The following is a 26,821-nucleotide window of genomic DNA, read 5'->3' as shown; positions in this document are numbered from 1 at the left end:
AATTTGCTAGGGTGACCAGATGACCCAACGACGGGGACAGTCCTAATTTCTGGATATGCATCCCAATAAATCCATCCAATCTGCTATATCCTAACTACAGTGTCACGGAGGTCTGCTGAAGCCAATCCCAGCCTCCCAATAAATAACTAAAGAAAATCAAACCATCCCCATTTTAACAGGCTGCTCATCTAATACAATATCCTTACAATATATTGAGAACAGTGTGTACAACACAGCAAAAGGAATACATGTATATAATAGCGCGGTAAAAAATCTAGTGAGGCAAGATTGATTAAGAACCTGTGTTAAATTTGAACAGCATTGTGAGGATGACCAAGAAGCAGACAAGTACAGACAGCACTGCCTTTTATTTGTTTACACTTCAAGCACTCTCTGGCTCCTATAAATTTATTTGTGTAAGTTTTTTTTTATTTTCTGTGCCATGATCCTTCTCTGATGAAGATGAAAAAAAAAGGAAATAAACAAATGAGGATGAGCTTTAAGCACGGGCATACATGCTACATAAGTGTCCAAGTCTGGGACTTTGAAAATCTGGTCATCCTATAGTTTAACATTAGCTACATTCACCTGATATCCATAATTACTGTAATAAAGTTTGCCTTTCACCTCTTTTATTCCCTAACATTTGTTATAACTGAACAGCTTTGTTAGTCATTTCATGAAAATGACAACGACCAGACGTGCTCAAGCCAAGAAGGGATTAATTACAGCAGTTTTTTTTTTTTAAGGTTATGTTAATTGCCAATTCCAAATTGTGTGTGAATATGGATGGAGTGTATGTGTGTGTGTCTATCTGTGTGTTTGAGTGATGGACTGTGATGGACCAGGGTCCTGTCCAGGTCTGTTTTCAGCCTTTGGCCAAATCCTGGTGAGATAGTCTTTGCGCCCACAATTCTAAAATAAATTGAGAAGGGTCCAGAACCTAGAAACTGAACTCAGTCCATGATGGCTATGTCGCCTGTACAGTCCTTGAACTCACCTGAATATTGCACAGTGTGTACATACCATTGAGATACTTTGTTGAAATGAAAAGAAATATACTCACACAAAAAATAATCTCATGTGAGGGAGCAAGAGAGAGACACTACATTTCTACATTACCAATTGATTTGCGATGACAAAATGTCATCCAAATAATACTATCAAAAATCACACAAACAAACATTGATGAACATATCTTGGCACACCAACAGTCCAACTCATTAAGAACAATTTCAACATCAACTACTGTACTAAAAGCAGAAATCAACACGAGGGTAAGGACACTAGAAATGCAATCAATATTCATGCAGTAAATCAATCCATGTGGAATATTGTAATAAACTCACCTCATGTTTACTGAACAGCACAAAGCTGGCAAACCTCTGAAGCACCAATTCTCTAGATACCAGCTCTTTTCAGTACTAGCACTGCTTTGAAATAGGGGCTTCATACCTAGACCACTTATCTGGGTAGGGATTGTCTTTGGTTGATATCTATCTTCTTTATTAAATGTTTCAAATTTATCTCCTTCAGACAGAGATGGTAAACTCTGCCAATGATCAGAATATGGCAGTTGATGATTAAATGATTCTAATCAACATAGTTCTCAAAGCCTCTCTTGTACAAGACATTGTAATTTTTTTCAAATTTCTGTGTCAACCTTTAAAACAGGAAAAAGTACTGGAGTTGTTGCTCCTCATTGCTGTGTTGCCCTGAATTGGAAAAAACTCAAACTAAAAGAGTGAGTATTCAGTTTAAAAAACCAGACCACCCTCTCTAGCTAGAAACACGGTAGCAGCACCATACACAAGGATAGATCTAAATATTTAAGTAAGAAACTATATATGACAATAAATTGGAAAAAAAGACCAAGGCAATGAAGACGAGTTTGCCATAAATGTTTTAATAATAGGAAAGTGATGTTAAAAAGGAACAGTCATAAAATCAACAAGTCTTGCTTCTTGTGTGTTTTGTCCATTTTTGTGCCATTTATTTATTTTTATTATGTGCATTATTTTTTGTTTTTGTTTGTAACTAGGAAATACCTTGGTTATGTTCCATGTGTTTTGTGGGTGGTTCCCCAAGAAGTGAGGCCACATGCCAATCACTGCCAGGAACTGCCCTCCACTCTGTATATTGGACGGAATTCCATAATTCCTGGTGGTTCATTTCAAATGCGCTAGGAGGTGGAGTGTTCACTTGTGTTTTGCCGCGCCTTTTTGCTTATTGTGATTTCCTGTATTTTTGAACCTGTGTTCTGTTTTGGACTTCACATTCAGAGACTTTTGTTAAAATAAATCTTTTATTTTATAAACATTCCTCTAGCACCCTTTTGTACTTAGTTGGGGTTTGGATGGTAATCCACCAGAGAGGGCAATTTTTGTAAGTATTTTTGGGACTTCACAACATTATTGCTCTTGTGTCTCTGAGCATATTTTGGGGCAAATGGCTGCCATGATATTAGGCGCTCAAGCAAGTAAATGTCTCATGGTTATAACATTTTTTATTTTTTTTGTTTTGTATTTCTACAATAAAACTGTGTGAGTACTCAAAACCTGTATTCAGGTGAAAAAAGGGAAATTATCTGATTGTGTACATTTTCTTCAGTATGACCTGCATGCAAAATTTCAATTCATGCAAACAAATACTTCCAATGTAATCTGAGATGTTCTGAATATAGATGATACATTGTGTTTAATAAATAAAGGATGTTTAAACCAACTGTTATTTATTCATGTAGCCCCAATAAACACTAAACAGACCAAAATTTTGTCAATTTAACCAAGAACTTATAAATATCCACCACCCTGATAGGAAGTATTACCACCTGGTTTGGAAACAGCATGCAGCTGAACCACAAGACTCTGCAAAGGGAGGTGTAGTCAGCTGAACACATGACACGGAATACACGCTTTAACCACCACATGATGCCGGACCAGGAAAAGAAGGTTATCAGTGATACCAGCCATGACAACAATAGCCTCTCCTTTATGCTATGATCAGGGAAATGCTACTGCTGCCTGAAAACTATTGCAGCGAGAGACATTATAGAGAAATTTCAATTTCAACCAAATTTAATATATCAATATTAAATGAGGCAGTGCCTAAGATTACATGTCAATTCTCATATGCCATGTGTATGTATGCTTATATTCATTCATTAATTTTTTAATTTATTTAAATATATACATGTAAACATAATGCACACTTACTATTTTAGATATTGATATTAATTTATAGAGGCATGTATTTCTTGTTTATTGTCTTTTTATATTCTTCTTTCTAATTCTTGATTGGGATTTAACAACTAAGTTTGTCACTACATATTGTAAATTGTATGTGAAAGATAAAATTTGATTTCATTTGATTTGATTTATTCAATACAGAGTCATTGTGGCTATAGCCTATACTGGGGTTAATGTATGACACATACGGTCCTAAGAATAATAATAATCATAGGGACCATGAGATGCAAAAAAAAAAAAACACTCAAAAACATGAAAAGCAAAGATTTAAAATACTAGGAAACAAGATTAAACCAAGCAACCCTAAAAGGCAAAACACATATCGAAAGTGGAACAGTAAAGAGTTCAAAACCAGATGATCATAACCTGACATTAGGGCATACTAGTTATGCCACTAACTATCACCAAACAACAAAAGGCTTTTTGTTTCCACCGCGGATTAACCGGAATGCTCGATCGCCATCTCATTTAAATGTAGTCACACATGACAACACAAGTGTGCTGCGTAAATGATGAGAGTTAACACAGTAAAAAATATAGCTTCATTAAATTCAATTCAAAATGTAAAACAAATATAAAAGTTAGATTCAACATGTGCAAAAGTCTTTGCCAAAAACATTACAACATTAATGCAAAAAAAAAACCCAAAACACTACAGCTAGTAGCAGTGGGTGCACTTCAGGAACCAACCCTGGATGGGGCACTGGTTCATCTTTGGGCACACTCACATATACAACCATACTTCTTTGCTTTGGGCAAATTTAGATCACCAGGCAAGTTCATTTTTATTCATCGGTAAGGGGTGGATTTTCACCTACGTTTTCCATGCTGATTAGACTATACAATAGGGTTCTATTTATACGAAATAAATTAGCTTTGCACTAAATTTATTCAATTAAAACAGTACTTGGTGTTCATATGAAAAATATAACTTTTTATTGGTAATAGATTTGATATTGATTTTGGTCAGTCCCTATTACTCAATAAAAAGATGCATTCAGATCTGCAATTTATGGCATACATTTATAATTTAGGAGTGGCATAAACCTCATAGTCTTTGAAAGCAAAGCTAGTGCCATAAAATTAACTTCATTTTGATGATAATTTATATTGATCTGTATTCCAGGGAATTTCAGAAAACAAACATTTCAGCAATACGTGACCTGGGGCAGCTCATTGGTGACACTGATCACATTTGAATATGTAGTGACCAGAGATTACAGCTTAATGTACTTTGATCTAAATTCACGTTTGCTGTCCCGCTGCTATCTCTTGTCAAACAAACACTCTAAATTTGCCTCTCCTCACTGTTTGCTTTCAAATTAATTTCTACAAATAGAAAATGAAGTATGCTAATGGAATGACAAGATCACTTAATGCATGCAAGTTTGTTCAAACACATTTTAGTTTGTACAGATCAACGTGGTACTTTTTCCTGAATAGTTAAAACACAGAGAGGAATATAAATACTTAAAATTCAAATACATTTGTAGTATAAGCAGATTCCTGAGAAATAATTATAGCTTAGGTTTTTCTTCAAACCAAGACCTCACTTCATTTAGAAATGCAGGATTTTCAAATGTGTTCAGACATGCAAAAACATGAAAGTCAATCGAGTGTGATGCTGGCACAATCTGTGTTTGCAAAGACACAGTAGTTCAAAATGTTATAACAGCAAATATGCAATGACAGAAAAAGTAAAGCAATTTTAGTACTTTTTAAAGACTGCGTTGTATAAATCAGTTCCGCTTGATATTATTCAACACTGGCCACATTATATGACTGCCTCTATTTTAATGAATCTGTCTATCTGCTAATTATGTTACATATTTGCAAAATGGAAGAGCTTTAGCACCAGCATTGGCTGCAAGGCATGAGGCAGCCAAGAAAGGGTCCAAGTCTTAAAACTTGCCTTCTATTACAATCAAACATAAAGGCAACACTGTCACAACACACAAAATATTGAGATCAGAGTACAGAAAAGTAGACAGTAAACCAGAATGAGATAATATCAAAGCAATAAGTCCACCCCATTCAAAGTCACTGAATTCTTTCGTACCAGCCACATTTGTCTTCTGTTTATCCACACAAAATCCTTAAAGATAGTAGAAGAAATATTTGTACTATCACTTTTGTCAGCTGCTACTGCCAATCAGCAGTCAGCTTTAAAGAGTAAATGAATGACCTACATTTTTGAGTTACTGAACAAGAACTTGTTAACGTAATTTTAGATTGTCTTTTAGGATAAAGACAACTCTTATACATTCTGCATGAAACATCTAAAAACATAGTAGGTAAAAATAAAATGAAATATAGTAGCTAATTTTACAGAAGCAAATATGCTGAGATGCAATGTTTAGTAAGAAGAATTATCAAAGTTCTCAGATATTTTTTTACTATGAAATAGAAGCAATCAATAAAGGCTAATTTACTAGGTCTACAGCCCTTGCATAGAAGATATAGAAGCTCCTGTCAGTTTTTGTTCATTTTTAGAACAGAGAACCTTTAATTAAATTAATGCAAAAGAAGGCTTTTTTAGTAAAATTCACCAAATGCAAACTTTTGTGGATCACTGCAGTACAATAATTTTAAAAACCAAAACAGAACCCCAAAATGTCTAGCAATGCAATATTTTGAAATACCATACAACATGCTAAGGCAATTCAAAATGTTGTTTGCAATAGTTGCATAAATAATTCTGCCAGAGCATTACAATTGAGGGCAGTGTTATAGGTAAGCAGCAGAGGATACAGAATGTCTCATTTCATCAGGGCTGAAGACTGGGCTCCCTCACAGTATGGGGAGTAACAACACATAAAATGACCTCCCTTGTGTCATTGCTCCTATCATATCCACCCAGTTTCCAAGCATAAAATCGCAACTGCACTTCCACAAGTTATTCCTAAGTACCACTCACTGTGCCCAAACCCTCTAGGCAAGTCTGTACAACAGTTCCCTGAGCATGAAAATGAAGAAGCTTGCCTCACACATACCTGGCCACTTTCAAACTGGAAACTTTCAGTCCTATGGATATGTGCTTCCCTGAGCAACACTCCTCCTCCTAAAAAAAGTGAGAAACAGATAAGAATGAAAAAGCAACGTGCTTTCAACATGTTAAAAAATGGCATCTGTACTCTACTGTTTGGTATTACTACAACACTTGGAGACTTTCTGATTTTCTTCTCTGCTACTATAGTTAAATATTAGAATAACTTCAGCAAGAACAGTCCATGCAGTTGAACAAACTAAACAACTCTATTCACCTAATTTCTTTAAAATATCAAGTCAAGTTTTAAAGGACACTAATGTACCACACTCTGTCACGCTATTTGGTACCTTTTTCCATGATGTTGCCCTTTTCCCCCTAATGTTATTGTGACATATATTGTAAACAGAAATAGTTTGCAGCCAAGTGAGAATAGGATCAGATGAGAATCAGTACTACAAAGTCAATGGGTGGGTTTCTAATTGAAAAGAGGTTTGTTCATGATTGTGTTTAGAAGATATGACAAGATGGACCAAAATCGTACAGAAGTGGTGTTAAGATGAATATCAAAAAGTATCAAATTAATGGTTGTACGAAGCTCTTGATTTAATAGTTAATCTCTTGTCACACATGTGCGTCCGGGAGATAACCTCAGGGCACATTTAATAACTGTTGTACTCCAAACCAGAGGGTGGCGCTGTTGTCTAATTCCTTTTCTTTTTCCCACCCTGTAGAAAGGATTATTGACAGCTCTTCTCTGATGTCACTTCTGTTTCAGCACAGAAGCTGTAAAGTCCCTTGAGATGCCAGTTTTCTCCTCATGTGGCATTTTAAATAAAATAATATCTTATATATGTATATTTTACTTTTCTTTGTCAATATGCCAACTTATATTTTAGGATGTTTTATTCATTCTTCTTGCATAAAAAATTAAAACAGTGACATGACAGAGCAATACAGCTATCTGAACATGGATGGAAAACTCAGCAATCTGATTCTGTATACATGAACAGATATCATTCTTCTTTCTGCTTTGCCATTTTCAGGATACTGCCAATTAGAGAAGCAAGTGCTGGTAACTGTTCGACAGAGAGTGCCATTATCTATAAAATGTTTAATGTATGACATTAGTCTGCTTAATTAAAGGCATATTTGGGACGTTTTTAAAGGGTAAAATGTCATTTAGACAGAGGCCAGTAGAAATATTAATAATGCAGCTCTTCAGCAATCTGCTCTTTTTTATTGCTTCAATTTATGCAGAGATTTTTTTTATCTTTAACTAATTAGGTATTCAGCATAAATTTAAAACTTAATAAATATAAATCCTTAAATTAGTGCAATACATGGTCAAATGGTATAGAAGAGAACCGTTGGTTTTGTGTTTGTTTAACTAATTATTGCTCTGCAGTAAACACTTAAAAGTATAATAAAAATGCCTGAAATTATTACAGCACAGTCGCTCAGTGGTTAGCACTGAATCCACCGTAGTGGACTTGAATCCTATGTCCAGTCAATGTCTGGGTGAAATTTGTACTTTCTGTACATTTCTGCATTTCTCACACATGTCTGCTTGAGTTTTCCTCTGGGTAGTTGTCCACGATCGACAGGAAACAGATTATTAATTTTTTTAATTGAACTGGGAGATACAGGCAAAAGGCAAAACAATACAAATAAAAAATAAAGAAGGTAACGAAAACCCAGATGAGAAGCAAGAGTCAGAGTCAAAATTCAGGCAAGAAATTGAAAACCAGACAAAAAACAAATATCAATAAAATAGAATTTCTTTAACACTACAATTACAGAAGCCTATGGAAAAATGTGTAATCCCGGCCCACCTTAAATCCCTTCGCAGCTCTCCATCAGTGTCTTTTGTGTTATAAGTGTGTTGATCAGCACAAGCAGCAAGCAGACTGCTATATCATGCCCACTGCCACAGTTCAATTCACAAAGAAGGGTCTCAGTGCTCAGTGTTTATCTTGGAGTGAAGTACCTGGAGTTGAAAAACTAACAGCGTCGAGGGGGGGAGGGAGAGCGTGAACATGACTGAGACAAATAAAACTGGAAAAAAAAAACTTTTATAAGTACCATAAATTTACAGATTTGACTCTGTTATTTTTCAAATAATATTGCATTAGTGCAATGATGTTTTCTGATTGGTACTATTCACATCATAAAATAATTTCTTCAAAATATTACATATATTTGTCTTTCTTTTTTTTTTTTCCCAGTGCTGCGTTGACATTATGGACCAGAAGGCATGAGCTTATTCAGTGTGAACAGGAACATACTGGTTGCTGTGTTCTACAACATGCTTGACCTGGTGGTGATGAACGCGCATGTACTGTACAAGGCATGCATGGGGTCCACTGAGAAAAGAAGAGTGTTCTTGGCTCACCATGCAGAGGAGCTTAGCCGTCTCTTCTTACAAGAAAAGGTGATGGTGATGGAAAAAGAAATGAGGATGTAACATCGACAAGCTTCTGTTCCAAGACCACTGCTTCTCCCTGGAAAGCAGACTCAGTGTTAGGTACCCCTTCAATGTATTAGGAACCACAGCATAGAGAGAAGTGTGTACACTGCAACAGGTACACATGTCGTAAATGTAGGAAGGACAGTCCTTGGGTGTTTGGGAACTGTTAACATTTGAATATGATGATTGCGTATAGCGCGGAACTGACCTCTCTGTGCTATTCCTTCCTCTGCATGTCCTGGAGTACAAAAGAAACATAACCATGCACCAGAATGTGGAGATTGGGGAAAAAAAGAAAAAAAATGTGGTCAATAATTACAACCGCATGAAGATATGAGAATGAATATGAATAATATGAATAATGGGTTGGGGCTGGGTTTGCGAGGAAAAACTGACAGCATAAGATCTGGAGTGGTGGGATGGGTTGGGGGTGGGTTTGGAGGTGTGGTTGTATCATGATCATGAATGACAGAACAAAAGTGAAAAAAAAAATTTATTTTTACAAGTACCATACATTTACACCGGGTGTTACAGATTCAAATCAAATGTATGTTTTTATTATGTAAGTAATAAAAATACCATCTCACTACTCAAAAACATAACTGGTGGACCCAGGAATTGAACCGGTGACCTCTTGATTATGATTCAGCAACTCTTACTGCTGGACCTAAGGCAACTTATTTTTCTTCCCTTGTATTCTTGAATAAAAGCACACTTATTTTGTTATACTTGTATCTTTTGTGAAAGTGTTTATTTGATATTTGGACTTCAGTCTTCACACATTATACACTTCATGTCTACATTTTGTCAATTATTACTAAAACATGAAAAACTTTTTTGTTTTAGCATTGTGTTTACATAGAACTTTGTAGACACGGAATACACAGGAAATATATGTATAAAAAATGTTTCTGTTTTAGCAATGTGTTTACATAGATCATTGTAGACAAGGGACACATATGAAATGCATGTATTCCAATGACAATATATTATTTACCCTCTGCAATTCTAGGCATCTCACTCCCAGATAAACCACTTGAGCACTGAGAATCATCTTTGCGACATGAGCTGTGGCGGTGGGGGGTGGATGGGATAGCAGGCTGCTTGCTGCTTGTGCTGATCGACACATTTACAACACAAAAGATGCTGACAGAAAGGTGCAAATGGATTTAAGGTGGGCTGGAATTACGAGTTTTTTCATAGGCTCCAGTAATTCTATTGTTAAGAGATTAAAGGATTTATCCAGCGATAAGATAAAGCTGGTGCAACTGGTGACCTTTTATCGCATTGTGCTGATGAATTCAAGGTCACAACCCTGGACCCCATGCCCCTAGAAAAGCAGGATATGACCCTAACAACAGTTATGCAGAATGGTGTCTACTATGGAAAAAGGCCTTAAGACCCTAAAATTCAGCCATGATAATGACATAAGTCTGTTTATCTCTCATTTTATAAACACTTGTATAATTGGTTAAGTATCAATTCTAATTTCACTTTGTGTGTGTGTGTGTACCTTGTGATAGACAATACTTTGCAAATGCAGGTGGACATTTATTCACCAGGGTGACAGCTGCTGGGGCTCTGTTTAATGTGTCATATTCTATCACTATGTCTGTTTGATGAAACACAAATCTACTTTATAATAAGATGTTAAGGTCTGAATGTGTCTGGTTCTTTTGAGCAATCTGATTGGTCAGTTTGGCTTGAATATTTAGTGTGTGTACCCTGTGAGGAACTAATGTTACTTTCAAGGTTGGTCTCTGTCTGGTGCCTGATGACATCTGGATAGGCTTTAGCTTAAGTGACACTGATTAATGCCCGACTTGATAAAATAAATGTAAGCCATTCAACATCATATCCACTTACATGAGTACAGAGGACCAGGCACTGAGCAAGTCTACTCTGCCAGCAATAGACAGAAGCAGTTATCAAGGCAAACAAACTCAGACACAGCAGAGGAGAGACACAAAAAGGTATCATACTGGGACACAGATGAAAACTTGTTAAGGGTAAATTTCATAAAACCATTACAGTATTGTTCTTAACACAGAGAACTATAGGCACAAGGAATAAATGACCAAATAGTGTAAGCAACACTAGAACTTTGGGGACCACAAAAACTTGACTTGGTGTAATTTTAGAGAAATCAGGTGAGTAGGACTGGTGAGCTTCTTGGACTGAAAAGCCTGCCTTAATGCTTTAATAACCCGCTAAATCAGCGGTTATCTCAAAGGGCCAAAAACTCCACATTAAATAATGCTCAAGAAAAGACATTATTTTATTTTTTTTCTTTAATCTAATGCAAGTATTAATGTTAAGCAATACTAATATACCCAATGTATAACAAAATCACATAAGTTTGACGAACAGATACATTTCATTAAGAAAGAAATATATTAATATTTAGAAAATAGACTTGGTATCGATTTATTTTCTTCCACAGATTTACATTTAAGTAAGTATTCCATGAAAAGAGTGTTACAAAAGACTTCTAATTGTGTATTTTATACTTATGCAATAGACATGGCTTAGATGTTAATGTTTTGGGCTGTAGGTAAGGAGAATGGCAGTCCATAAGCCTGATTAGCTACGTAACTTTGAGTAAGTCACTTAACACTTACCAGAGCCTACGAAAAAACTCGTATATCTGTCTCACCTTAAATCGCTTCTTAAAACCGTTCTCACCTCTCCGCTAGCGTCTTTTGTAATCTAAATGTGCTGATAAAGAAAAGCAGCAAGAAGCCACTATTCCATCCCCCCACCGACTTAGAACGTGCACAAACTTCTCCCAGCTCATGCCTTGATTAATTATCTGGGAGTGAAGTGGAGTTTTAGAGTTTTTATCGGCACATTTACAGGACAAAGGAGGCTGGCAGAGAGGTGAGAACAGTTTTAAGAAGCGATTTAAGGTGGGATGGATCTACAAGTTTTTTCGTAGACTCTGGTAATTCTAGTGTTAATTATATAAACCATAGCTATACCTGCTTGTATAGTGCTTTGAGAAGTAATAGTGAGGACTTATAAAACACAATCCAAAAGTATACCTCAAACAACCTGTTACGTTAACTGACAACTTTGGCATGACTATATTTGGATGTTTAAGTTTATCCAATGAAATGCTGACTTTTCCTCCAGGGTGGGTTACTGCCTTGTACCCAATGTAGTCAAAATAGGCTATCATTTCCATTTGAACCTGAAACATTAATAAAGGCTTTGTAAAAACTGACTGATAGAATAATGTCCTGTCTAAATGAAAGAGACAACTTTCAGTGTAGGAATACTGTATAATCGAAAATCAATATAATTAACAAACAAATATTTTATTCATCTTTTCCTGTGTTTTTTTGTTAATGTGTATTTTTGTAGCTATATAAGGAATACATATGCAATTTCTTCAAGGTCTCCAGCTGCCTAATCCATTTAATGGAAAACTAATCTTCCCCTCTTCCATCCTTGGAAATGTGATGTGAGGTGCACTCTTTTAGGTTGGAGTCCTTTTTACCTCTAAAAGCCTCTCAGTGGCTCTACTCTAATGTGGGGAGTCAGGTTTCCAACTTTGTCAGTTGCCTCCACTCCAGCATCTTGGGAAATATTACTGATTTCACCTAAGTTATCTTTAACACACTCCTTACACATCATCTCTAGGCCCTGTTGTCCACTGATGCTCCTCTACCTCTAGCACAGGCTTAAATATCTATAATCTCTCTTCTTGAACCTTACTGTGGCCAGCCTTTACCCTGCACCACTCATTCCAGAATGCAAAACCATATTTATCTGTCTATCTATTTTTTGTACAGCTCTGCTGTATCACATACTCAGATCCTGTATTTACATCTCAGCATTCATAGAGTCTGCACATTCTCTCCATATTTGTATGGATGTTCTTCCCAAAGATGTATAGATTAAATGAAAACTGCCTATTGGCCTAGTTCGAACAAATGTCAGTGTATATGTGAATATACCCTGCAATGGAATGGCAACCTGCCCAGGGTCGGTTCTTACATTGCGCCCTGTGCTACCTCAGTAAGCACTTACTCTCTGCAACACTGAAATGGATTAAACAGGTTAGAACATGGATGGAAGGATGTATCTATATAAAATCTAATCAGAGCTAGTAATTTATTAGTTCATTTCCAAATACATTACACATCACACATTAACTTACAGCTTCTACGACAATGATCTAACAGAATGCCAATATAGCAGAATTCATGTGGCGTTTTTTCAATATTCTCCTTTCAGTCCCATCCTGACATAAAATGACTAATCTTTTTGGACTCCTGATGGAAAGTGTGGCTGGCCATACAGATAAGAAAGTGAAAAGGCACATTATAAACTGGCTGAGGCAGCAGGATAAATCAAGTGTTGTTTTTTTACTTAAAATATCAAATTTAGCATCTTAATTCTCTTTTAAGGATAATCTTTGTGTGGATCTCAGTATTATATGCATGGAAGTGATCTACTGAGGTGAAAACGATGCAATTAAACACTCAACAGTTCTATGACTTAATTTAAAACTGTAAAAAATACTTTGCTAATACTGGTGGGCATTTAGTCACCAGGGTGAAAGCTGCTGGGGTTTGTTTAATTCTTCATTTTCTATCACAATCAGCTTGTTTGGCCAAATATATTCCAACATGGTCAAAATTCTGGCTCGGAGATTTATTTATAGTTATAGCAAATGCTAAATCTATTAGGAACTGTTGTCTATGCAAAATGAATGGTGTGAGAGATGGCCGGCAGTTTAATCTGGCCAACACACCCAGGCCACTAGATGGAGTCCTTCCTGCATCATATAGTTGCTCCCGCAGGGCATCATGAACATTGGAGTTCAACTTCACAGCCCTGCTGAATACCGTGGGGGCCGCAAGGAGACGCTGCAGGGAGGCAGGAATGTTTCTATTATAGCCCAGAAGTACTCCCTAGTCATGGGGATGGAAGAAATTAAGTACTTCAGGGCTGAAAAGCAAAGAAGGTTTAAGAGGCATTGGCGGTTGTCGAAAGGTGTAAAATATTTGGCCATTTTGGTACACTTGAAAGCGACAATCGAACAATTCAACGGCAGCCATCAACTCACATGCAGAACCATAGGTGAAGGGCTTAAGCATTTCACTCTTCTAGTGCTCCTGTGTAATATAATTATCTCCTGTACCGTCATCAGTCCACACCTTAAACCTGTCCCAGTCATTCAATACATAAGACACAATGTTCCTCCGGATATCAAGAGTGAGCCTGATATGGCCATGCAATATGTAACAAAGAGAATGGAAAAGGCAGGTGCTATCTCCGGGCATGGAAACCACTCGGTAAGTGACAGTTCTTTGATCGATGGTGATCACCTTGATAGACATGTTAATGGGGGTACGGTTGGAATTATAAAGGAAATGGGCACCTGAACAATGTAAAGTAAGTCTAAAATACCTACACAATAACTATAATTGTAATAAACGAACAATAAAACAGCGGAGAAGCAGTGGATTAAATAAAAAGGCTGTAGTTATCAGCAGGGAGACGTGGATCCCGTGGCAAAGCAAGGAAGGGAATGTAGAGATCAGAGCGACAGACGGCCTTATATAGGCAGGCAGCCAACAACGTGGGAGGCGTTGGGATGGGGGACCCAACGCCGCCTCACACGGTGACCGAGCTGCAGGCTATGGACGTATATATGTACATAAGTAGGATTCAGTTAGCGTTGGGAACCCGCGTACCAAATTTCTTGAAGATGGGCCAATAAGTAACAAAAGCCGTGGAAAAGTTCAATATGGCGGCCGACAGTGGCATCATACCATCAAAATAAGTACATACATTGGTTTCAGTTAGCGCAGGGAAGCCGCCTACCAAATTTTGTGAAGATGGGGCCATAAATAAGAAAGTTCAACATGGCGGATGTTGTCGACCGTTATGACCGTTATGCGTAGAATTTCAAAATGAAACCTACTTAACTGTCGTAAGTAAGCTGTAAGGAATGAGCCTGTCTAATTTCAGCCTTCTACCTAAACGGGAAGTTGGAGAATTAGTGACGTTGGAAAGTTCAATATGGCAGCCGACAGTGGCGTCATACCACCGAAATAAGTACGTACATCGGGTTCGGTTAGCGCAGGGAAGCCACCTACCAAATTTCGTGAAGATGGGGCCAAGTTCAACATGGCGGACGTTGTCGACCGTTATGACCATTACGTGTAGAATTTCAAAATGAAACATGCTTAACTTTTGTAAGTAAGCTGTAAGGAATAAGCCTGCAAAATTTCAGCCTTCTACCTACATGGGAAGTTAGAGAATTAGTGATGTGTCAGTGAGTGAGTGAGTGAGTGAGTGAGTCATTGAGGGCTTTGCCTTTTATTAGTATAGATTATTGTATTGATTATTTGTGAATTATTGAGTATTGCGCAGGTGGAGGTGCTAAATCATTTCTTATACTTTTACCTGGTGTCTGAACGTGTTGCCTGAGGGTTTCACGGGGCAACAGCGACCCCTAGTGTCACAATGGTAATCTACTTACTGAAGTATCACCAGTATCTAACTTAATATGCGAAAGGAATACAACTTTTCCTGCAAGATCAGCAGTCATGATTTTGTTGCCAATTGCATATGTTTATGCCGTTCACTTATTTGTAAGCATGTACCATTACATAGGCTTCATTTGTCAACTGCCAACACATAACCAAGCAGATCTATATTAGGCACTTTGTTTGACATATGCACATTAAATTGGTTGTATTGACATGAGAGTATCATTGTGGTAATCTCTTAATGAAAGCAAAAAGAAATGATATATATGATGTATGGTTTTGTAGAAAAATGAACATTGCATTAAAACGTCACATGAAACATTTGCACAATTTCACTAATCTTTTTATACATATACGAGTATATATATACAGTGGTGTGAAAAGCTATTTGCCCCCTTCCTGATTTCTTATTCTTTTGCATGTTTGTCACACAAAATGTTTCTGATCATCAAACACATTTAACCATTAGTCAAGTACAACACAAGTAAACACAAAATGCAGTTTTTAAATGATGGTTTTTATTATTTAGGGAGAAAAAAAATCCAAACCTACATGGCCCTGTGTGAAAAAGTAATTGCCCCCTTGTTAAAAAATAACCTAACTGTGGTGTATCACACCTGAGTTCAATTTCCGTAGCCACCCCCAGGCCTGATTACTGCCACACCTGTTTCAATCAAGAAATCACTTAAATAGGAGCTGCCTGACACAGAGAAGTAGACCAAAAGCACCTCAAAAGCTAGACATCATGCCAAGATCCAAAGAAATTCAGGAACAAATGAGAACAGAAGTAATTGAGATCTATCAGTCTGGTAAAGGTTATAAAGCCATTTTTAAAGCTTTGGGACTCCAGCGAACCACAGTAAGAGCCATTATCCACAAATGGCAAAAACATGGAACAGTGGTGAACCTCCCCAGGAGTGGTCGGCCGACCAAAATTACCCCAAGAGCGCAGAGATGACTCATCCGAGAGGTCACAAAAGACCCCAGGACAACGTCTAAAGAACTGCAGGCCTCACTTGCCTCAATTAAGGTCAGTGTTCACGACTCCACCATAAGAAAAGACTGGGCAAAAACGGCCTGCATGGCAGATTTCCAAGACACAAACCACTGTTAAGCAAAAAGAACATTAGGGCTTGTCTCAATTTTGCTAAGAAACATCTCAATGATTGCCAAGACATTTGGACAAATACCTTGTAGACTGATGAGACAAAAGTTGAACTTTTTGGAAGGCAAATGTCCCGTTACATCTGGCGTAAAAGGAACACAGCATTTCAGAAAAAGAATATCATACCAACAGTAAAATATGGTGGTGGTAGTGTGATGGTCTGGGGTTGTTTTGCTGCTTCAGGACCTGGAAGGCTTGCTGTGATAGATTGAACCATAAATTCTAACAAAAAATCCTGAAGGAGAATGTCCGGCCATCTGTTCGTCAACTCAAGCTGAAGCGACCTTGGGTGCTGCAACAGGACAATGACCCAAAACACACCAGCAAATCCACCTTTGAATGGCTGAAGAAAAACAAAATGAAGACTTTGGAGTGGTCTAGTCAAAGTCCTGACCTGAATCCAATTGAGATGCTATGGCATGACCTTAAAAAGGCGGTTCATGCTAGAAAACCCTCAAATAAAGCTGAATTACAACAATTCTGCAAAGATGAGTGGGCCAAAATTCCTCCAGAGCTGTAAAAGACTCATTGCAAGTTATCGCAAAGCGATTGATTGCAGTTATTGCTGCTAAGGGTGGCCCAAGCAGTTATTAGGTTCAGGGGGCAATTACTTTTTCACACAGGGCCATGTAGGTTTGGATTTTTTTTCTCCCTAAATAATAAAAAACATCATTTAAAAACTGCATTTTGTGTTTACTTGTGTTATATTTGACTAATGGTTAAATGTGTTTGATGATCAGAAACATTTTGTGTGACAAACATGCAAAAGAATAAGAAATCAGGAAGGGGCAAATAGTTTTCACACCACTGTATATATATATATATATGTATGTATATATATATATATATATATATATATATATATATATATATATATATATAAAGTGTAGATAAGCATGATATACAGTATATGATAATATATGATTTTTGATCTACTGAATTATGCTTATGATTACATATTTGAAACATGTTCTTAAAATAAATAAACACATGTAAATAATAAACTGGATGCCTAGGTATGAATTCCCTTTAAAAAAATATACTTTTAAAATTTCTAAATATATCCATCTATCCATTTTCTAAATCTGCAATACAAATTTATAAATTTCCTGAGTGAAAGAAGTATTTTTCATGTTAAACTTTGTTGGAATTTGGAGTTGAAATGTTTAACAACACTCAATAAATGATCCTAATTACAATCCTAATTTATTTCCTTGTTAAAGTGTTTGAACCAATTTCTTGTGTTGTGACAAAGTCGCATAGATATAAATACCCAATTTGGTAGAAAGCTAACAGAGTTAACCAGCCTGGATACAACAGCATTCTGCAGTGATGCACTGCTCAGTCTGGCCTACATGGGCCATCATTTGTTCATCTGGGGATAATGGTTAAAAGCATGCCTCTAGGCTGTGTAAGAGCTATTTGTCAAATAAAATAGAGTGATCGATTACTTTTGAAGATTTATGTGACCTAAACCCAACAGAGATGGTTTAGGATGAACTGAACCAGAGAGTGAAGGAGAAGTAGCCAGAAAGTGTTAGGCATATTAAAGAACTCATTCAAGACTATTGTGAAAGCATCTACCTCATGAAGCTGGATGAGAAAATGCACAGTGTGCAAAGCCTACATCAAAGCAAAGGGTGGCTACTTTGCGGAATGAATATATATACTGTATACATTTTTATTTGTTTAATACTGTATTGGTCACTACAAAATTCCATAAGTGTTATTTAGTTTGAAGTCGTCACTATTCAAAAATATTGAAAATATTAAAGCTAAAAGGCCTTCCCTTACATGGTTACCGTTTTAACTGGTACACAATAGGGAAAATCTTAAAGTAGTACTACTGTCTTTGTGTTATTGCTCATTGCAGTAAATTACTTTCCACATTACAGTGTTTGAACTGTTTGTTCACTGTTTGACCTGTCACCCTTTTTAATAAAAGAAGACTATGAGAAAGAGCCATGAAATAACATCTCAGTCAACATTTATATCAGTCCAACCATATTTTGCTTGAATAACTGATCAATGAGAGATTAAACATCTGTGATTGCTTTTCATTTTAACCTAAATAAAAGCTTCTGCATAAGTACTGCCAACTGAAACAAAAGATGTTGGCTTTATCACTGGACTTCCTAAGCAGTTGCAATTAGACACCATTCTCTTGATTTAGTTGCAAAAATAAAACATAACTGTGTAGCTACTTCAGAATTGTAATGCTTTTACAAAAAAAGTTCTTGTAATTTAAGTCAGTTAATTATTCATGCACCAGCAATCATTTAACTGAATTAGTATTATTTTAACTATTTTTAGATATATTACCAAAAGTATAGTTTATCAACAATCGTTTTTAAGTACCATATATCAATTTATACATTATTAATGTTTCACTGTTTTGTACAGCTATTAATTATGAATAATGTCTTTTAATCATTAGTCCATCCATCCATCCATCCATTTTCCAACCCGCTGAATCCGAAAACAGGGTCATGGGGGTCTGCTGGAGCCAATCCCAGCCAACACAGCGCACAAGGCAGGAACCAATCCCGGGCAGGGTGCCAACCCACTGCAGGACACACACAAACACACCTACACACCAATAGTCCTACCACCCAAATTATAATCAGGATAATCACAGAATAATATATACACAGAAATATACAGAACATATCAGTTATATCGGAGAATGCTCTATGAATAACAGAATCACAAGCAGAATTTCTAGGAATTTGTTGTAAAGTGTTTAGAAGTTAATAATCATAAGTGTACAAATGTGTTAAATAAAAAGATGAATAATGGTTATTTCAAAGAAGGATTTGGTCCATAAAAAGAAAACACATTACAAGAAATACAACATATGAAAAGGTCTAAAAATGTAAGTCCAGCACATGACAAGTCTGCTGTACGCAATGCTATTTTATTCTATGCAAAGAAATGGAAAAATCTTATCTTTATGAAAGAGAAAAATATTGTCCTTCAGCAATTTTGCTGCCTCTGGTGCAAAATAAAATATCTGCAATGAATGTAAATCTTTTGAAATGCATCTACAATGCCAATAACTTTCATTCACAGTGAGTGAATTCTTTTTGAATTACTGTGTTCACAGACTCTCATCCTGACACACAGACATCATACTGAAAGCGGTCAAATTATGTTCAGAGATGTCTGAACTGCATAAATCATTTGACAACTTTGAGCCGAAATGTTAATGCCATTAAAAGACTTTTCCGATATAAACACATGGCAAATGTAGGGAAAATAAAACAGAAAATCTTAATTTCTCACAATCACAATGTTAACAAACTATTGTGAGTTTCATTCAGATTGAATGATTTTTTTTGAGTTAACATTACCACAGACTCATATCTGACTGACAGACAGACATACATCACTCCAAAAGAGATCAAATTGTGTTCAGGAATGCCCAAACCATTTACATTTGTTTAAAAAGTGTAGCTGAGATTTTGAAATTTTCATAATATTTTGCCTATATAGAATATACCTATGGTGTAAGTAACTACTAGAAAATTGCCTTTAGGGGATTTAAATTTATTATTTCAATCATTCATCCTTCTTAAACAATTAGCCAGTTATGTTTAGGTCTAAAATACTCTTTGGCAACCACCAAGCACAAAACAACAGTAAAACAGAATGCCAGAAGGAACAGTTTCCTTCCCATTATGCCTTTGTGTAAAGCAAAGGTTCTGCATCTTCACAAATGGAGTCTAAGTAGCACTCTGATTACATAATAAAGGTATGCTCAATGTAATATCCAAAAAGTTTACAAGTCTACCAGGTTTGCTTTATTTTAGAATCACAAAGTATGCATTGTGCGTGGTGTGGTGACCTACGCTGCAGTCTCTTAGGGAAACAACTTGAGCTTAACAAACAACCTGCTTCATCACAGGGTGAACCCTGGACACACTAGAAGCTGCTGTGGAAAAGAGGATGGTGGCAAAATAGGATGCCATCATGAAAAATCTCTTCCATAAGGCACTCTCTATGATCAGTTATAGCCATGAGCACATTCCATCACCGTGTGCTAAGAAACCCCTCTGAAGGTCTTTTCTGCCTACTGCTATCAGGCAATTTAATGTACTTATTGAGTTTATTTTTATTTATTGGTGGATAGATTGATTGGTTGATTTGCTGTACTATCTGTTCTTTGAGTCTGTATCCTTGTTTTTTTATGTTACTGCTGCAGTACACATCTGAATTTCCCCATTTCCAATTTATTTTTTGTATAGCCCAAAATAACAGAAGGAGTGCCGCAATGGGCTTTAACAGGCTCTGTCTTTTGATAGCCCCCCAGCCTTGACTCTCTAAGAAAACAAGAAAAAAAAAACTCCCAACAACAACCCTTATAGGGAAAAAGAAATGGAAGAAATCTCAGGAACGGTAATTCAAAGAGAGTCCTCTTTTCCAGTAGGTTGGGCGTGCAGAGGGTGTCAAAAAAGGAGTAAATACAATACAATACATAGAACAGAACACAATAATCTTCAATACAATACAATAGTACAATAGTAAAATAACAAGTACAGTGCAAAAATCCCCATGGGATTAATAACGTTTAATAACGTTTATATAATTAAATCTAATTATGATGGAACCTGCTATTGAAGGAATGAAACAGAGACTAACCTCTAAAAAAATGACAGTGATATGGAAATACTGGTGGGGAGAGACAAAGAATAATTGCTGGACAGGAAGGAGTCAAGTACCAGAAAAGTATAGAAAAAAGCAAGCTCAACAACAACAATATAAAATACAAAAACCAAGTTCAAAAAATACTCATCCCCTGGTCTAAAATGCCTTTGTTCATCTCCTATGTGAATATGCTCATCAAAGAATGTTTTTGTATTTGACCCAATATATGGATAGGCACACTGCTGCAACACCTTCTTAAACAGGAATAGCACGGTAATGTCAAATGGACGCCATTGTTACAAACAAAACAATGACAACCATGGCAGTAACTCTTCCAAAAGGGTGCCCGAGTGCTGTTAACTAGAAATCAGAGACACACTACAGAGATGAACCCAAATCACAACACATATGAAGAAGATCACAAAAGGCTAGTGGCGCCATACTGTACAAAATCAAATGCTTGAAGTTCAGATCTTCTGCTGTCCCAAACAACATTGGTAAACTAAGGGATTTAACCTTTTCTCTTGACTCTGTACACCTCCAACTACAAATATAACATCAGCTCATGTCACTTGCACAAATCCTCAGATGATTCTGCACTTAGGGAGTGATAGATGTCTAGAAATTACAGACATGCTACAGAAGTGAACTGAAATCAAAACGTATATAAGGAAGATTCCTGAAATATACTGCTTTCATTTACCATTTTTAATTTATCTGGTATTTTTGTATGCACGTCTCGCTGTAAACATTAGTTGCACTTTTTATAGAGTCAAACTATCATGGCCAACTATAGTTATCGCATGTCAGTAAAAGAATTCAACATGCAACACTGTGCTGAGCGGCTCCATCAAGAACTCAACAAGCACTGCATATAAGATATCCTTCAATCTTATCTTTGTCTGCACTGCAGTCTTACTGTATGCACTCTACCTAATATATCACTTTAAATAATAGCACCACAGTATCTGAAGTGATAGTTCTCAAACACAGCCAAGCTAGAAGTCCCATCTTTCTCCTGATTGGTTATTTTTCCCAAGTACAAGCTTATTCCTGTATTTACTAAATTTTGTGTTTAATTTGTTTCAGTCTAAAGAACCAGAAATAACCAAGTGTGTTTATTGAGGGTTCTTTCAGGACTAAGTTTAGAATCGTTACCCTCTTCAGTTACAATGAATATATTAGAAATACATACAGTATCTTTTGGAATGCCTTTAAATTTTAAGCATAAACAATTTCTGTTAATTATTTTATAACAGATGTTGTTGAAATGTAAGCTAACAAAATCACTAACATATTGTGCTTCTGACAATATTGTGGCAATATGATCAGTACTGCATCACATCAAGCATCCATCCATCCATTATCCAACCCATTATATCCTAACACAGGGTCACGGGGGTGTGCTGGAGCCAATCCCAGCCAACACAGGGTGCAAGGCGAGAACAAATCCTGAGCAGGGCACCAGCCAACCGCAGCTGCAGACAGTACAAATACATGGCGGGGGATCTTTGGGTCTTGGACCCCCTGATTAACCCTTATTATTCCCTGAAAGCCTCAAAATCACAAATGTGGGTGGGTTTCCTGAAAAAAAAAACTAAAGTGTAAATAAATCTGCTATGATGTTATAAATCACTCATTTCCTATTACTGGGGTTTGTGATTAAATACTGTAGTAGCCAGCAGATAGCTCTTCTCTGGCAGGGTGGGAATGTAGCGGTCTGCTAGCACTTCAAAGCCAGGGCAGGGCTAGATGTTTAAGTGACAGCAGTCTATTGCGTAGGGAAGGGAAGGGAACTTCACCCACTGATAGGCCAGCAAGAGGATTAAAAAAAGGAGGGATGAGATTTTCACAGAAAATTACAAATAGTACCCCACCCTGTTGAAGAGCAGTGATAAACTAACCTTGATGAATTTATTTCACCTTGAGTTTGTCAAAATTGTGGAAGTGTTTGGGAACTTCGTCAAACTCAGTGAAGCGCCATGAAGTTAATAGGGAAGGAGAACCTGAACTAGTTTTGAGTGGGTTATAATGATGCAATGCTTTTTTAAATGTGCCTGAGAGCTGCCAGCCAAACAGCAATCTGAGCTGTGAGGTGGCCATGCCAACCACTGCACCACCATGCCTCCCTGAGATAAAATTAAACATCAGAACAGAAAAGTTTCTTGCAAAGAATGGCAACAGGGCTAGGAAACATGAATTTACTGAAGCTTCATTCCCACAGATTTCATAACAGATACTTGTCTCTCTCAAATCAAAAGTTTTTTTTTTCTCACTGATACACTTATTCGCTCAGTGCTGCTGTTTTCAAATAAGCACAACACTAAAAAGCATAGATTCTTTATTCATTCCTGCCTGCACTCACTTGCACAGCACTCTGGGTAATACTATTAAAGGGATAGCTCACATATTACTAACATCACACACAGGTCCATAAAAAAGACATTACTTTTAAAGCATGAATTATATAGTTACTGAAAATTTCCAGATTCCTTCTACATAAACATTTTGTGTTTAAATGCACTCACAAGTTTTCAGGTAATTTTTAGCATACCAGTATAACAATTCTAATTAAATCCATACCAGGAGAAGAATTTCATTTGGTAGTGGTTGATCCGTTATACCACCCTCTACTAAGATCACATGTTATATAGTCAGGGGACTGTCTCATTAGACATTGGCTGCTACAGCTCTGATGTCACAATGGCCTTGCTGATCATCATCAGGATGCTGGAAAAAAAAGTTTGCCTAAAACAGCACTTTTTTGAGATGAACTCAACACAATCGATGTGAAAAATGCTTTGCCAGTCAACACTACTGAAGAGTGTGGATAGATGCAGAGAAACATTACTGATCCTCAAAATGCTGTGGTTCTGCCTTCCATATTTTTAACTAGAGTTACAACGCTAGTCTATGGAAAAACGGTGTACTGGTTCACGGCATGTACTTATGCATGGCATGAAAGAGCCGTTTTAGCATTGCATACACAGTACCTTGAAAAGTGGCAGTTCTGCAGATTATACAGTATATATGTGTAGAATACTATTAATCTTTTTGAGATGTAGTTATCCTAAGTCACAGTATTTTCCATAGCTACTTTATTGTACTGTATATTCCTACTACGTGAGTTAAGACTTCAGTGTTCAGTCAACACTGAATCATTAAATAGACAAACAAATTACCCCAAGGGTATTTCACATACTAAGTACAAATCAAGAGACATACTTGATCAGAGAAACAACAGCCATTACAATGGGTAAGCAGTACCAAATAATAAAGGAGTTTACTGTATTAAGATTCTCCAATACAAAAAAAAGAGGACAACAACCCATGTAAGTCAATCAGCAGGCAAAGAAAAATCAAAGTCAACACGTAGGCACAAAATGCAAAAAACACAAAAACTGGTTATTGATGTTTAGCTGCACCAAAAAGCCTCTATGCCCAGTCACCATTTAGGATGTGCAAGTACTCTGGGTCCACATCAGTGAGAGGTTGGACTGGTCTCATAACACAGGGGAACTATGTAAGAAAGAACAGATCAGGCTCTTATTTCTTGGAAGACTGTGTTCTTTTAATGTGGGAAGTGACATCCTCCACATCTTCTACAACTTTGTAATGGCCAGTGTGATTTTCTACACTATAGTATCCTGGGTTTATACCATCAATTTAAGAGAGGGTCACCGAATTAACAAGCTAATTAAAAGGGCAAGCTCAGTTATAGGACACACTCTGGATGGCCTATAGTAGTAGCAAAGGAAAAAAAAAAGACAAAACTAACTACCATTATGAACATCCTCGTTCTTATATACTAACACTGAGGACTTTCAGCCAATGAATTATTCAGCAAAGGATGTCACAAAAAACTACTGGCTCTCTATTACACCAATAGCAATACATTTGCATAATGTCTCAGTGGGACTGGGACTTTTAAATCAGAACTTTTCTTTCTTTTGAATTTTTTTCTTTATAGTCACTCTAATGTACGTTCAGACCAAAGTGAGTGTGTGTGTGTGTGTGTTTACTTACATTTTTCTGTATTTATTTAAAGGTTCTGTAAAAAGACAACTTTCCCAGGGGACAAATAAAGTTCTATCTGTCCATCTATCTATCTACTGTGATAGACCCGGCCGGGATCAAACCATAACTGAAGGACCAGGGGAGCGGACATACACAGGGCACTGCCTCCCCTGGATAACTAAATGGAAGCCCTCATGGGTTGTGTTTCCCACATGGCCTCATGGAAATTGGAGTTCTGTAACTCAGCCATGTTTGGTGCCATGGGTGCCACCAGGATGTGCTGCAGAGACTAGGCAACCCTGCTCTGTGGGGCTCCAGCCTTACCCAGAAGTGTTCCTGGGACAAACCTTCAGGACACAGCAAGTACTTCTGGGGATCACATAAAAGGAACCAGCAGACTCTACTCCAGAAGCAAGAGTTGGAAGGAGGAGGACAAAGCTTACCAGAGGAGGAGAGGAGGCGGAAGGAGCAACAGAGGTAAAGAAGTAACAAAAATGCTGTAATTATTGCTGTGCTTGTTGTACTGTACTTGGTGCTGGTGGAGAACAAAGGAAAAGCATTTTCCACTGAAATAAAGCCTTGTGTGTTGCTGGACATGGGCCTGTTGTGTCGGGTGTTTGGAGAGCTGGAGCTCCCCCTGGTGCCACACTATCGTAACATAGACAAGTCTAGGAGAAAACATCACATTTAGGAGCGTGATCCCCCGGTGTCTGCAATAACTTTCTGTTCTGGGACATCAGTACCCATGTGCAGAAATGGACCAGGATGAGTTTGGAGACAAGCAAGAGTTCTAGCTTAAAAATATGAAGATTTATAATAAAAAAAAAATTAAAGTGTTCCAACAGTGCATTCAAAACGAAGTTCACAAAATCGTGCCTTTAAGATCAAAATGGTGTCTTTGAGTGCAAATAAATAAATTCAATAAATGTTTAAAAACATAAAAGGTCGAGAAGTAACCTCTTTTTGTTCTCTTTCTCTCCCCATCTGCGTCAAGACATTAGAAGTCCCAAGTACGCAGGCTGCCGCATTCTGGTTTTCCACGTCAGCTACAAACTGCTGACCCAAACAGACCTCAGACAGTAACTAGAGTTATAGCACTGGCACCTTACTCGGTTTATGCAAGGAAGGATTGATGGGTGTTTAGTTTAGTTCTGCCTGACTGCACAGTGAAGAATAAAGTAGAAAAATAAGTGGGTGTCAATGTTTCATCCAACCATTTCTAAAAAGATTCTCCATTTCTGGATCAACAGTGCCTTTCCTCACAGCACAAAGTTAAGGCAGAATCAACAGGGCTATATCCCATCACACATGGTCAAGTTAGTGTTTCCAGTTAACCTAATCTGCATATCTCTGAGATTTGGGAAGAAAATCAGATCTCCTGGGAGAAGAAGAAAAACAAACCCACCTGTTTAGTAACAAGGCCAGGTCTTAACCCCAAATTTCAGGATCTGTGAAGGAGAGATGCTAACTTCTTTGCCACTGTACTGCGTACATTTCACAAAATCTCAATTCCTGATTCAATTGCATGCTGGTGTTCCATCTGTGTTTTTCTGTTATTGTCAGCTCACATAGGGATTCTAAAGTAAAAAACATGCTGTCAGATCAGCTGTTGTGTCTAATCTTAACAGTATATTATGCTATGTTTATATATATATATATATATATATATATATATATATATATATATATATATATATATATATATATACACTGCTCAAAAGAATTAAAGGAACACTTTTAATCAGAGTATAGCATAAAGTCAATGAAACTTATGGGATA

At 37.0% G+C, this 26,821-nt stretch overlaps 1 long non-coding RNA gene across 1 annotated transcript in view; it reads right to left on the bottom strand.

Moving 5' to 3' along the window:
- The window catches only part of LOC120524657, a 63,121-nt gene extending 36,534 nt beyond the window's left edge, over nucleotides 1-26,587 (bottom strand). Inside the window, exons 1-2 of the long non-coding RNA XR_005632807.1 lie at nucleotides 26,448-26,587; nucleotides 6,242-6,309 (exon numbers count right to left, since the gene is read on the bottom strand). This is a non-coding gene — a long non-coding RNA (uncharacterized LOC120524657). The remainder of the gene's footprint in view (nucleotides 1-6,241; nucleotides 6,310-26,447) is intronic.
- Nucleotides 26,588-26,821: the final 234 nt, after the last annotated feature.

The sequence above is a fragment of the Polypterus senegalus genome, chromosome 2 (genome assembly GCF_016835505.1).
Source record: "Polypterus senegalus isolate Bchr_013 chromosome 2, ASM1683550v1, whole genome shotgun sequence".
In the NCBI taxonomy this organism is placed as follows: Eukaryota; Metazoa; Chordata; class Cladistia; order Polypteriformes; family Polypteridae; genus Polypterus; species Polypterus senegalus.
Note: the sequence above shows the minus strand (reverse complement) of the source record. Positions and strands in the feature narration are given on the sequence as shown.